The following is a 12101-nucleotide window of genomic DNA, read 5'->3' as shown; positions in this document are numbered from 1 at the left end:
GTCCACAATTCACGGTTTCCTTAGATCCATGAAATTCCGTGTTGAATTTCAGTCAGAAAATGAAAACTCCGGAGCCGCTGTTCAGCAGGCCCGGGTGTAGCTCCCAGAGGCACACTGGTGCTCCTCTAGAATTTGGATAAAAATCGTTTTCACTGGAATAAACAACCTTGATCAAGCCAGGTGGGTCTTGACCATCGAAATTGCTGCGTTTGCCCGGGATACTGACAAGAACCCACCTGTGCTAGTCCATGGCGTATTCAGCACAGGAATCTGCATCGATTGAGCCAAGACAAAGGAAAGCTCAGGGAGGCAGCACCCGTGTAGAAAAGCATTTGTACTTCAAAGATGAGGCCAATGAGGTGAAAGGACAAAGCCACGGCAAACAATTTTGATCATCGGCAGAATTTCACGGAGCAATATTGCTGGGAGAGAAAAGGCACCACCTGAGGTAGGCACGCTCAACAAAACTACCTAGGGCAGGAGCCGGGTTGCCCCCAGGCACTAGGCGTGTCAGGCCTCAGCATTGTAAGGAAAGTTCCCTGAAGTCCCTGAGTGGTTTTCTCCGCTGTCCTACGTCTACGTTCCTAAAATTTACTCTGCGGTTTCTGATGATCCTGGCTTATGAACGGCCACCATTCACCGTTCTCCTTACACTCGTGCGTCTCCATCGGCCTTAAAAGAAAGGGAGGACACGCAACTGCTGGCAGGTAAATTCAGCAAAGTTTGTCTCAACACAAAAGAGACAGCTCTGTGGTGACCCGTCTCCCACGGTAAAACATTTCCTAGCGAATAAGGAATCTTCCCATCGCAATGACACTATGAGAGAATTGCCACCGATGGATTTGCCGCTGTGCCTACACATCATCTTGAGGCCATACAGTAGTGAAGCACGGGATCCCAGGCGCTTCACCCTTTACCCTAGACCAGTGAAACACTGTCTCCAAACATGCCCACATGCCTGTATCTATGCCCGTTTAAAGTTAACGCTAAACCGAAATCTTCTTTCTGTCCCACTATTTTGCAGCATTTTAAAGAAGTACACTGGGAAAGATTTTTCTGCAAGGAAGGAACTGCAGGCGGCGTGGCTGAAATGAGAATATCATGCTGCACGAGCTCTTTGCCCTCAGATGTAGAAGTGTCATCAGTGGGCATCATAGAGAAACGGGACTTTAATAAGTGATCATCAACCTCTGTGAACTCCCTTTGTTCTAGACGCCTGAAATAAAGAGTTGTCCTGAGTCACATAAACCTCCACCGAGTGGTCTTTATGTGGCGCGGGAACATGCCGGTATAAGAGAATTCCGAAGAAGGCTGAACGTCCACAATTGAATGGTCATTGCCAGAAATGAAGTGGCAGCCGGGTCAGACTGGGAAACTTCAGCTTCCATTAGACAATGAAGATGTGAGAATCTGGTACGTCCACAATTCACGGTTTCCTTAGATCCATGAAATTCCGTGTTGAATTTCAGTCAGAAAATGAAAACTCCGGAGCCGCTGTTCAGCAGGCCCGGGTGTAGCTCCCAGAGGCACACTGGTGCTCCTCTAGAATTTGGATAAAAATCGTTTTCACTGGAATAAACAACCTTGATCAAGCCAGGTGGGTCTTGACCATCGAAATTGCTGCGTTTGCCCGGGATACTGACAAGAACCCACCTGTGCTAGTCCATGGCGTATTCAGCACAGGAATCTGCATCGATTGAGCCAAGACAAAGGAAAGCTCAGGGAGGCAGCACCCGTGTAGAAAAGCATTTGTACTTCAAAGATGAGGCCAATGAGGTGAAAGGACAAAGCCACGGCAAACAATTTTGATCATAGGCAGAATTTCACGGAGCAATATTGCTGGGAGAGAAAAGGCACCACCTGAGGTAGGCACGCTCAACAAAATGCCTAGGGCAGGAGCCGGTTTGCCCCCAGGCACTAGGCGTGTCAGGCCTCAGCATTGTAAGGAAAGTTCCCTGAAGTCCCTGAGTGGTTTTCTCCGCTGTCCTACGTCTACGTTCCTAAAATTTACTCTGCGGTTTCTGATGATCCTGGCTTATGAACGGCCACCATTCACCGTTCTCCTTACACTCGTGCGTCTCCATCGGCCTTAAAAGAAAGGGAGGACACGCAACTGCTGGCAGGTAAATTCAGCAAAGTTTGTCTCAACACAAAAGAGACAGCTCTGTGGTGACCCGTCTCCCACGGTAAAACATTTCCTAGCGAATAAGGAATCTTCCCATCGCAATGACACTATGAAAGAATTGCCACCGATGGATTTGCCGCTGTGCCTACACATCATCTTGAGGCCATACAGTAGTGAAGCACGGGATCCCAGGCGCTTCACCCTTTACCCTAGACCAGTGAAACACTGTCTCCAAACATGCCCACATGCCTGTATCTATGCCCGTTTAAAGTTAACGCTAAACCGAAATCTTTCTGTCCCACTATTTTGCAGCATTTTAAAGAAGTACACTGGGAAAGATTTTTCTGCAAGGAAGGAACTGCAGGCGGCTTGGCTTAAATGAGAATATCATGCTGCACGAGCTCTTTGCCCTCAGATGTAGAAGTGTCATCAGTGGGCATCATAGAGAAACGGGACTTTAATAAGTGATCATCAACCTCTGTGAATTCCCTTTGTTCTAGACGCCTGAAATAAAGAGTTGTCCTGAGTCACATAAACCTCCACCGAGTGGTCTTTATGTGGCACAGGAACATGCCGGTATAAGAGAATTCCGAAGAAGGCTGAACGTCCACAATTGAATGGTCATTGCCAGAAATGAAGTGGCAGCCGGGTCAGACTGGGAAACTTCAGCTTCCATTAGACAATGAAGATGTGAGAATCTGGTACGTCCACAATTCACGGTTTCCTTAGATCCATGAAATTCCGTGTTGAATTTCAGTCAGAAAATGAAAACTCCGGAGCCGCTGTTCAGCAGGCCCGGGTGTAGCTCCCAGAGGCACACTGGTGCTCCTCTAGAATTTGGATAAAAATCGTTTTCACTGGAATAAAGAACCTTGATCAAGCCAGGTGGGTCTTGACCATCGAAATTGCTGCGTTTGCCCGGGATACTGACAAGAACCCACCTGTGCTAGTCCATGGCGTATTCAGCACAGGAATCTGCATCGATTGAGCCAAGACAAAGGAAAGCTCAGGGAGGCAGCACCCGTGTAGAAAAGCATTTGTACTTCAAAGATGAGGCCAATGAGGTGAAAGGACAAAGCCACGGCAAACAATTTTGATCATCGGCAGAATTTCACGGAGCAATATTGCTGGGAGAGAAAAGGCACCACCTGAGGTAGGCACGCTCAACAAAACTACCTAGGGCAGGAGCCGGTTTGGCCCCAGGCACTAGGCGTGTCAGGCCTCAGCAATGTAAGGAAAGTTCCCTGAAGTCCCTGAGTGGTTTTCTCCGCTGTCCTACGTCTACGTTCCTAAAATTTACTCTGCGGTTTCTGATGATCCTGGCTTATGAACGGCCACCATTCACCGTTCTCCTTACACTCGTGCGTCTCCATCGGCCTTAAAAGAAAGGGAGGACACGCAACTGCTGGCAGGTAAATTCAGCAAAGTTTGTCTCAACACAAAAGAGACAGCTCTGTGGTGACCCGTCTCCCACGGTAAAACATTTCCTAGCGAATAAGGAATCTTCCCATCGCAATGACACTATGAAAGAATTGCCACCGATGGATTTGCCGCTGTGCCTACACATCATCTTGAGGCCATACAGTAGTGAAGCACGGGATCCCAGGCGCTTCACCCTTTACCCTAGACCAGTGAAACACTGTCTCCAAACATGCCCACATGCCTGTATCTATGCCCGTTTAAAGTTAACGCTAAACCGAAATCTTCTTTCTGTCCCACTATTTTGCAGCATTTTAAAGAAGTACACTGGGAAAGATTTTTCTGCAAGGAAGGAACTGCAGGCGGCGTGGCTGAAATGAGAATATCATGCTGCACGAGCTCTTTGCCCTCAGATGTAGAAGTGTCATCAGTGGGCATCATAGAGAAACGGGACTTTAATAAGTGATCATCAACCTCTGTGAACTCCCTTTGTTCTAGACGCCTGAAATAAAGAGTTGTCCTGAGTCACATAAACCTCCACCGAGTGGTCTTTATGTGGCGCGGGAACATGCCGGTATAAGAGAATTCCGAAGAAGGCTGAACGTCCACAATTGAATGGTCATTGCCAGAAATGAAGTGGCAGCCGGGTCAGACTGGGAAACTTCAGCTTCCATTAGACAATGAAGATGTGAGAATCTGGTACGTCCACAATTCACGGTTTCCTTAGATCCATGAAATTCCGTGTTGAATTTCAGTCAGAAAATGAAAACTCCGGAGCCGCTGTTCAGCAGGCCCGGGTGTAGCTCCCAGAGGCACACTGGTGCTCCTCTAGAATTTGGATAAAAATCGTTTTCACAGGAATAAAGAACCTTGATCAAGCCAGGTGGGTCTTGACCATCGAAATTGCTGCGTTTGCCCGGGATACTGACAAGAACCCACCTGTGCTAGTCCATGGCGTATTCAGCACAGGAATCTGCATCGATTGAGCCAAGACAAAGGAAAGCTCAGGGAGGCAGCACCCGTGTAGAAAAGCATTTGTACTTCAAAGATGAGGCCAATGAGGTGAAAGGACAAAGCCACGGCAAACAATTTTGATCATCGGCAGAATTTCACGGAGTAATATTGCTGGGAGAGAAAAGGCACCACCTGAGGTAGGCACGCTCAACAAAACTACCTAGGGCAGGAGCCAGTTTGCCCCCAGGCACTAGGCGTGTCAGGCCTCAGCATTGTAAGGAAAGTTCCCTGAAGTCCCTGAGTGAAGTTTTCTCCGCTGTCCTACGTCTACGTTCCTAAAATTTACTCAGCGGTTTCTGATGATCCTGGCTTATGAACGGCCACCATTCACCGTTCTCCTTACACTCGTGCGTCTCCATCGGCCTTAAAAGAAAGGGAGGACACGCAACTGCTGGCAGGTAAATTCAGCAAAGTTTGTCTCAACACAAAAGAGACAGCTCTGTGGTGACCCGTCTCCCACGGTAAAACCTTTCCTAGCGAATAAGGAATCTTCCCATCGCAATGACGCTATGAGAGAATTGCCACCGATGGATTTGCCGCTGTGCCTACACATCATCTTGAGGCCATACAGTAGTGAAGCACGGGATCCCAGGCGCTTCACCCTTTACCCTAGACCAGTGAAACACTGTCTCCAAACATGCCCACATGCCTGTATCTATGCCCGTTTAAAGTTAACGCTAAACCGAAATCTTTCTGTCCCACTATTTTGCAGCATTTTAAAGAAGTACACTGGGAAAGATTTTTCTGCAAGGAAGGAACTGCAGGCGGCGTGGCTGAAATGAGAATATCATGCTGCACGAGCTCTTTGCCCTCAGATGTAGAAGTGTCATCAGTGGGCATCATAGAGAAACGGGACTTTAATAAGTGATCATCAACCTCTGTGAATTCCCTTTGTTCTAGACGCCTGAAATAAAGAGTTGTCCTGAGTCACATAACCCTCCACCGAGTGGTCTTTATGTGGCGCGGGAACATGCCGGTATAAGAGAATTCCGAAGAAGGCTGAAAGTCCACAATTGAATGGTCATTGCCAGAAATGAAGTGGCAGCCGGGTCAGACTGGGAAACTTCAGCTTCCATTAGACAATGAAGATGTGAGAATCTGGTACGTCCACAATTCACGGTTTCCTTAGATCCATGAAATTCCGTGTTGAATTTCAGTCAGAAAATGAAAACTCCGGAGCCGCTGTTCAGCAGGCCCGGGTGTAGCTCCCAGAGGCACACTGGTGCTCCTCTAGAATTTGGATAAAAATCGTTTTCACTGGAATAAAGAACCTTGATCAAGCCAGGTGGGTCTTGACCATCGAAATTGCTGCGTTTGCCCGGGATACTGACAAGAACCCACCTGTGCTAGTCCATGGCGTATTCAGCACAGGAATCTGCATCGATTGAGCCAAGACAAAGGAAAGCTCAGGGAGGCAGCACCCGTGTAGAAAAGCATTTGTACTTCAAAGATGAGGCCAATGAGGTGAAAGGACAAAGCCACGGCAAACAATTTTGATCATCGGCAGAATTTCACGGAGTAATATTGCTGGGAGACGAAAGGCACCACCTGAGGTAGGCACGCTCAACAAAACTACCTAGGGCAGGAGCCAGTTTGCCCCCAGGCACTAGGCGTGTCAGGCCTCAGCATTGTAAGGAAAGTTCCCTGAAGTCCCTGAGTGAAGTTTTCTCCGCTGTCCTACGTCTACGTTCCTAAAATTTACTCTGCGGTTTTGATGATCCTGGCTTATGAACGGCCACCATTCACCGTTCTCCTTACACTCGTGCGTCTCCATCGGCCTTAAAAGAAAGGGAGGACACGCAACTGCTGGCAGGTAAATTCAGCAAAGTTTGTCTCAACACAAAAGAGACAGCTCTGTGGTGACCCGTCTCCCACGGTAAAACCTTTCCTAGCGAATAAGGAATCTTCCCATCGCAATGACGCTATGAGAGAATTGCCACCGATGGATTTGCCGCTGTGCCTACACATCATCTTGAGGCCATACAGTAGTGAAGCACGGGATCCCAGGCGCTTCACCCTTTACCCTAGACCAGTGAAACACTGTCTCCAAACATGCCCACATGCCTGTATCTATGCCCGTTTAAAGTTAACGCTAAACCGAAATCTTTCTGTCCCACTATTTTGCAGCATTTTAAAGAAGTACACTGGGAAAGATTTTTCTGCAAGGAAGGAACTGCAGGCGGCGTGGCTGAAATGAGAATATCATGCTGCACGAGCTCTTTGCCCTCAGATGTAGAAGTGTCATCAGTGGGCATCATAGAGAAACGGGACTTTAATAAGTGATCATCAACCTCTGTGAATTCCCTTTGTTCTAGACGCCTGAAATAAAGAGTTGTCCTGAGTCACATAACCCTCCACCGAGTGGTCTTTATGTGGCGCGGGAACATGCCGGTATAAGAGAATTCTGAAGAAGGCTGAACGTCCACAATTGAATCGTCATTGCCAGAAATAAAGTGGCAGCCGGGTCAGACTGGGAAACTTCAGCTTCGATTAGACAATGAAGATGTGAGAATCTGGTACGTCCACAATTCAGGGTTTCCTTAGATCCATGAAATTCCGTGTTGAATTTCAGTCAGAAAATGAAAACTCCGGAGCCGCTGTTCAGCAGGCCCGGGTGTAGCTCCCAGAGGCACACTGGTGCTCCTCTAGAATTTGGATAAAAATCGTTTTCACAGGAATAAAGAACCTTGATCAAGCCAGGTGGGTCTTGACCATCGAAATTGCTGCGTTTGCCCGGGATACTGACAAGAACCCACCTGTGCTAGTCCATGGCGTATTCAGCACAGGAATCTGCATCGATTGAGCCAAGACAAAGGAAAGCTCAGGGAGGCAGCACCCGTGTAGAAAAGCATTTGTACTTCAAAGATGAGGCCAATGAGGTGAAAGGACAAAGCCACGGCAAACAGTTTTGATCATCGGCAGAATTTCACTGAGCAATATTGCTGGGAGAGAAAAGGCACCACCTGAGGGAGGCACGCTCAACAAACTACCTAGGGCAGGAGCCGGTTTGCCCCCAGGCACTAGGCGTGTCAGGCCTCAGCATTGTAAGGAAAGTTCCCTGAAGTCCCTGAGTGGTTTTCTCCTCCGTCCTACGTCTACGTTCCTAAAATTTACTCTGCGGTTTCTGATGATCCTGGCTTATGAACGGCCACCATTCACCGTTCTCCTTACACTTGTGCGTCTCCATCGGCCTTAAAAGAAAGGGAGGACACGCAACTGCTGGCAGGTAAATTCAGCAAAGTTTGTCTCAACACAAAAGAGACAGCTCTGTGGTGACCCGTCTCCCACGGTAAAACATTTCCTAGCGAATAAGGAATCTTCCCATCGCAATGACACTATGAGAGAATTGCCACCGATGGATTTGCCGCTGTGCCTACACATCATCTTGAGGCCATACAGTAGTGAAGCACGGGATCCCAGGCGCTTCACCCTTTACCCTAGACCAGTGAAACACTGTCTCCAAACATGCCCACATGCCTGTATCTATGCCCGTTTAAAGTTAACGCTAAACCGAAAACTTTCTGTCCCACTATTTTGCAGCATTTTAAAGAAGTACACTGGGAAAGATTTTTCTGCAAGGAAGGAACTGCAGGCGGCGTGGCTGAAATGAGAATATCATGCTGCACGAGCTCTTTGCCCTCAGATGTAGAAGTGTCATCAGTGGGCATCATAGAGAAACGGGACTTTAATAAGTGATCATCAACCTCTGTGAATTCCCTTTGTTCTAGACGCCTGAAATAAAGAGTTGTCCTGAGTCACATAAACCTCCACCGAGTGGTCTTTATGTGGCACGGGAACATGCCGGTATAAGAGAATTCCGAAGAAGGCTGAACGTCCACAATTGAATGGTCATTGCCAGAAATGAAGTGGCAGCCTGGTCAGACTGGGAAACTTCAGCTTCCATTAGACAATGAAGATGTGAGAATCTGGTACGTCCACAATTCACGGTTTCCTTAGATCCATGAAATTCCGTGTTGAATTTCAGTCAGAAAATGAAAACTCCGGAGCCGCTGTTCAGCAGGCCCGGGTGTAGCTCCCAGAGGCACACTGGTGCTCCTCTAGAATTTGGATAAAAATCGTTTTCACTGGAATAAAGAACCTTGATCAAGCCAGGTGGGTCTTGACCATCGAAATTGCTGCGTTTGCCCGGATACTGACAAGAACCCACCTGTGCTAGTCCATGGCGTATTCAGCACAGGAATCTGCATCGATTGAGCCAAGACAAAGGAAAGCTCAGGGAGGCAGCACCCGTGTAGAAAAGCATTTGTACTTCAAAGATGAGGCCAATGAGGTGAAAGGACAAAGCCACGGCAAACAATTTTGATCATCGGCAGAATTTCACGGAGTAATATTGCTGGGAGAGAAAAGGCACCACCTGAGGTAGGCACGCTCAACAAAACTACCTAGGGCAGGTGCCAGTTTGCCCCCAGGCACTAGGCGTGTCAGGCCTCAGCATTGTAAGGAAAGTTCCCTGAAGTCCCTGAGTGAAGTTTTCTCCGCTGTCCTACGTCTACGTTCCTAAAATTTACTCTGCGGTTTCTGATGATCCTGGCTTATGAACGGCCACCATTCACCGTTCTCCTTACACTCGTGCGTCTCCATCGGCCTTAAAAGAAAGGGAGGACACGCAACTGCTGGCAGGTAAATTCAGCAAAGTTTGTCTCAACACAAAAGAGACAGCTCTGTGGTGACCCGTCTCCCACGGTAAAACCTTTCCTAGCGAATAAGGAATCTTCCCATCGCAATGACGCTATGAGAGAATTGCCAACGATGGATTTGCCGCTGTGCCTACACATCATCTTGAGGCCATACAGTAGTGAAGCACGGGATCCCAGGCGCTTCACCCTTTACCCTAGACCAGTGAAACACTGTCTCCAAACATGCCCACATGCCTGTATCTATGCCCGTTTAAAGTTAACGCTAAACCGAAATCTTTCTGTCCCACTATTTTGCAGCATTTTAAAGAAGTACACTGGGAAAGATTTTTCTGCAAGGAAGGAACTGCAGGCGGCGTGGCTGAAATGAGAATATCATGCTGCACGAGCTCTTTGCCCTCAGATGTACAAGTGTCATCAGTGGGCATCATAGAGAAACGGGACTTTAATAAGAGATCATCAACCTCTGTGAATTCCCTTTGTTCTAGACGCCTGAAATAAAGAGTTGTCCTGAGTCACATAAACCTCCACCGAGTGGTCTTTATGTGGCGCGGGAACATGCCGGTATAAGAGAATTCCGAAGAAGGCTGAACGTCCACAATTGAATGGTCATTGCCAGAAATGAAGTGGCAGCCGGGTCAGACTGGGAAACTTCAGCTTCCATTAGACAATGAAGATGTGAGAATCTGGTACGTCCACAATTCACGGTTTCCTTAGATCCATGAAATTCCGTGTTGAATTTCAGTCAGAAAATGAAAACTCCGGAGCCGCTGTTCAGCAGGCCCGGGTGTAGCTCCCAGAGGCACACTGGTGCTCCTCTAGAATTTGGATAAAAATCGTTTTCACTGGAATAAAGAACCTTGATCAAGCCAGGTGGGTCTTGACCATCGAAATTGCTGCGTTTGCCCGGGATACTGACAAGAACCCACCTGTGCTAGTCCATGGCGTATTCAGCACAGGAATCTGCATCGATTGAGCCAAGACAAAGGAAAGCTCAGGGAGGCAGCACCCGTGTAGAAAAGCATTTGTACTTCAAAGATGAGGCCAATGAGGTGAAAGGACAAAGCCACGGCAAACAATTTTGATCATCGGCAGAATTTCACGGAGTAATATTGCTGGGAGACGAAAGGCACCACCTGAGGTTGGCACGCTCAACAAAACTACCTAGGGCAGGAGCCAGTTTGCCCCCAGGCACTAGGCGTGTCAGGCCTCAGCATTGTAAGGAAAGTTCCCTGAAGTCCCTGAGTTAAGTTTTCTCCGCTGTCCTACGTCTACGTTCCTAAAATTTACTCTACGGTTTCTGATGATCCTGGCTTATGAACGGCCACCATTCACCGTTCTCCTTACACTCGTGCGTCTCCATCGGCCTTAAAAGAAAGGGAGGACACGCAACTGCTGGCAGGTAAATTCAGCAAAGTTTGTCTCAACACAAAAGAGACAGCTCTGTGGTGACCCGTCTCCCACGGTAAAACCTTTCCTAGCGAATAAGGAATCTTCCCATCGCAATGACGCTATGAGAGAATTGCCACCGATGGATTTGCCGCTGTGCCTACACATCATCTTGAGGCCATACAGTAGTGAAGCACGGGATCCCAGGAGCTTCACCCTTTACCCTAGACCAGTGAAACACTGTCTCCAAACATGCCCACATGCCTGTATCTATGCCCGTTTAAAGTTAACGCTAAACCGAAATCTTTCTGTCCCACTATTTTGCAGCATTTTAAAGAAGTACACTGGGAAAGATTTTTCTGCAAGGAAGGAACTGCAGGCGGCGTGGCTGAAATGAGAATATCATGCTGCACGAGCTCTTTGCCCTCAGATGTAGAAGTGTCATCAGTGGGCATCATAGAGAAACGGGACTTTAATAAGTGATCATCAACCTCTGTGAATTCCCTTTGTTCTAGACGCCTGAAATAAAGAGTTGTCCTGAGTCACATAACCCTCCACCGAGTGGTCTTTATGTGGCGCGGGAACATGCCGGTATAAGAGAATTCTGAAGAAGGCTGAACGTCCACAATTGAATGGTCATTGCCAGAAATAAAGTGGCAGCCGGGTCAGACTGGGAAACTTCAGCTTCGATTAGACAATGAAGATGTGAGAATCTGGTACGTCCACAATTCAGGGTTTCCTTAGATCCATGAAATTCCGTGTTGAATTTCAGTCAGAAAATGAAAACTCCGGAGCCGCTGTTCAGCAGGCCCGGGTGTAGCTCCCAGAGGCACACTGGTGCTCCTCTAGAATTTGGATAAAAATCGTTTTCACAGGAATAAAGAACCTTGATCAAGCCAGGTGGGTCTTGACCATCGAAATTGCTGCGATTGCCCGGGATACTGACAAGAACCCACCTGTGCTAGTCCATGGCGTATTCAGCACAGGAATCTGCATCGATTGAGCCAAGACAAAGGAAAGCTCAGGGAGGCAGCACCCGTGTAGAAAAGCATTTGTACTTCAAAGATGAGGCCAATGAGGTGAAAGGACAAAGCCACGGCAAACAGTTTTGATCATCGGCAGAATTTCACTGAGCAATATTGCTGGGAGAGAAAAGGCACCACCTGAGGGAGGCACGCTCAACAAAACTACCTAGGGCAGGAGCCGGTTTGCCCCCAGGCACTAGGCGTGTCAGGCCTCAGCATTGTAAGGAAAGTTCCCTGAAGTCCCTGAGTGGTTTTCTCCGCTGTCCTACGTCTATGTTCCTAAAATTTACTCTGCGGTTTCTGATGATCCTGGCTTATGAACGGCCACCATTCACCGTTCTCCTTACACTCGTGCGTCTCCATCGGCCTTAAAAGAAAGGGAGGACACGCAACTGCTGGCAGGTAAATTCAGCAAAGTTTGTCTCAACACAAAAGAGACAGCTCTGTGGTGACCCGTCTCCCACGGTAAAACAT

Source organism: Tenrec ecaudatus, chromosome 9, assembly GCF_050624435.1.
Source record: "Tenrec ecaudatus isolate mTenEca1 chromosome 9, mTenEca1.hap1, whole genome shotgun sequence".
In the NCBI taxonomy this organism is placed as follows: domain Eukaryota; kingdom Metazoa; phylum Chordata; class Mammalia; order Afrosoricida; family Tenrecidae; genus Tenrec; species Tenrec ecaudatus.
This window is presented reverse-complemented; position numbering follows the sequence as displayed.